Raw genomic sequence first — 3,241 nt, forward strand, 5'->3', positions numbered from 1 at the left:
CAGTTTGATCAAAATCCTCCAGTTTAAAATCCTCACTGCTCAGATGAATCCTCCTCAAAGATACTTCCTCCTCTTCCTCACATCTTGTTCTTTGGGAAACCTTCAAAATGAAAACTTGAGATTTGTGTCTACACAAAAACATTGTACAGAGGAGGTCAATCTTATTTTCTACTTCCTATAATCCCTAGTTTTATTTTTTTTAAATCCTAGAACTTAAACAAAACTCCAGTTTTGATGCATATCTGTTGATAATGAACCAAAGCTACTGAAATAGTGAGTATGCTTATTAGAAAAATATTCCTGTCATCAGATCTCAGTCAGCTTCATTGCAGCTGAACATCATGTTACACTGAACATCACATCAGCTGGTGGACATAAATACAGTACAGTAATATTATATTCACAAAATACTAACAATAATATGTTCATCTTACTTGTGAAAAGTTATCCCCCGAGACCTGACGTCAACAGTCCGTCGATTAGAACAGAAATAAGCTGCGAAGTGCTGAAACATCTTCTGCTTTAACCAAATAAGGACGACCGCTCCAAGATGGCTGCCGAAAATCCTGCTCTGCAGCAGCCAATGAGGGATCTATATATACCCCACCAAGAATATTTAAATACACTGAACCATGTGTTCAGCTTTAATGGCTGTACGTCTAAGATTTACAGAGGAATAAATCCTGAGAATGAGTTTAGTATTCAGCTCTGACTGATTAAACGCGCAGATACTTCATTGCTCCTGTCAAACAGGTTACACTGAGTGGAGCGGTCGACCGTTCCAAGATGGCGGCCCTACAACTCGTCAGCGCCAATAGGCGATAGCGGTCAAAGAAACGCATACCGATCATCTCAAAACACAGAAAATTCCTGCATTTTTCTCCTTTCAGGGGATGAAGTATCTGTTACACAGAGCAGGGATGAGAATTTTATTTTACCTGGACGACCTGCTGCTCCTGTCACACTCCAGACAGGAGGCGCTGATGCAGGATCAGGTGTTGACATCACACCTGTTAAATCTGGGCTTCGCCATAAATTGGAAGAAAAGCTCGATTTTCTCGGCCCAGACAATTGTTTATCTGGGAGTGGAATTAAATTCAACCACCATGAAGGCTCGCTTATCCCAAACGAGAATCGACACTTTAAAAAGTCAACTCCACCACGTAAGACCTGGCAAAGTGATAACAGCTGTCTCCGTCATGAAGCTGTTGGGAATGATGTCATCAGCTCACACAGTGGTTCCGCTGGGTTTGTTACACATGAGACGCCTCCAGAGGTGGTTTGCGCGTCTGCGTGTGGATCCAGTAAAACAAAAACGACGGATGATCATTGTTCCTCCCTCTGTGAGAGCAGACCTCCGACTCTGGGGAAACACTCTGGTTCTGTCAGAGGGAGTTCCCGTCAGCAGACCCACGTCACACGTGTCAGTCTTCACGGACGTGTCGCTGTCAGGTTGGGGGGGACATGCCTATCTCAAGCAGTAGGGGCGCTGTGGCCCCACCGCACATGAGCCCACATCAATGTTTTGGAGTGTCGCACAGTGCTGAATGTGATTCAACACTTTGCTCTCGTGCTACAGAATCAACACGTGTTGATTCACACAGACAACATGGTGATTGCTGCGTACATAAACCGACAGGGGTGTGTGCGTTCAGCCCAGATGTTACACATTGCGCGAAAGCTACTGTTGGGCTCACCAAAACCTGCTCTCCATCAGAGCGGTTTACATACCCGGTGCTCTGAACAGAGGGGCAGATGTGATGTCCAGGGGCGGTCCACGTAACGCGGACTGGACCCTCCATCCAGACCTGATGGTTCAGACGTGGCAGAAGTTTGGCAAAGCAGCTGTGGACCTGTTTGCGACACGAGAGAACGCTCAGTGTCAACTATGGTTTTCCCTGAGCCCGCGAGACGATCCGCCGCTGGGGGGTGGATGCATTTGCTCACAGCCCATGGCCCAAAACGCTTCTGTACGCATTTCCCCCACCTCCTCTGATTTTACGGTTCCTGAACCGAGTTCAGGAGGAGGGACTGACAGCTCTCCTGGTGGCTCCCGAGCGCGTGAACGCACCATGGTTCCCAGTCCTGCAACGCCTGTTGTCGGGTCGTCCGTGGAAACTGCCATGGAGGGAGGATGCTCTCCTTCAAGCAGGAGGAGCGATCAGGAGTTACCCAGAAATAGGCCAGCACCTGTGGGTCTGGCCGCTGAGCGGTCCCGCTTAGAGAGGATGGGTCTCCCACAGGAGGTAGTGCGCACAATCCAGGATTCACGTGCTGCATCTACCACAGCTCTGTACACATCAAGGGGACGGCTTTTCAGCGCTGGTGTACAGAGAAAGGTTTAGAGGCCACCTCATGCCCATTAGGCGGCGTGCTGTCTTTTCTACAACAGCTGATGGATAGGAAGTTGGCATTCAGCACGATTAAAACGTACGCTGCAGCCATCTCTTCCTGCCACGAAGGGTTCGGAGACAGAACAGCTTTTAATCACCCGCTGATGAAGCGGTTTCTAAAAGGTGTACAAAGACGTAGGCCTGTTTCACGCCCACTTGTTCCACAGTGGGATTTAACGCTGGTCCTGCGAGCCCTGATCAAAGCTCCATTTGAGCCTCTGGATCAGGTTTCACTTAAATTCTTGTCTCTTAAAACAGACCTGCTGCTGGCTTTAACATCCGCTAAGAGGGTGAGTGATTTATCGGCCCTCTCTGCCGCTCCGTCATGTCTCAGAGTTCAGGCTGATGGTAGTTCAGCTGATTTAAGACCAAATCCAGCTTTTATGCCTAAAAACATCACAAGCTCTTTTAAATCAAGAGTGATATCGTTGGAGGGATTTTTCCCTTCCCCCCACAGATCAGAAGAAGAAGCATCTTTTCATCTTCTCTGTCCGGTGCGGGCGTTGACGTGTTACATAGCGCGCACAGCTGCAATGTGTCAAACTCAACAATTGTTTGTGCATTATAGAGATGCATCTGCAGGTCACCCGTTATCCACCCAGCGCTTGTCACACTGGCTGTGTGAAGCCATTTCTGAAGCCTACAAAGCATCAGATCTAGAGCCTCCTGTCAACCTCAAAGCACACTCGACCAGGGGTATCGCATCTTCGACTGTTCTGCATAATGGTATGTCAATGCAGGACATTTGCACTGCGGCTGCATGGTCAACACCCTGCTCATTTATTCGCTTTTACCTACGTAATGTAACGGCTCGTTCCATGACACATTCTGTCCTTAGTGCTCTAACA

The sequence above is a fragment of the Nematolebias whitei genome, chromosome 15 (assembly GCF_014905685.2).
Source record: "Nematolebias whitei isolate Nwh7 chromosome 15, NemWhi1, whole genome shotgun sequence".
NCBI classification, from domain to species: domain Eukaryota; kingdom Metazoa; phylum Chordata; class Actinopteri; order Cyprinodontiformes; family Rivulidae; genus Nematolebias; species Nematolebias whitei.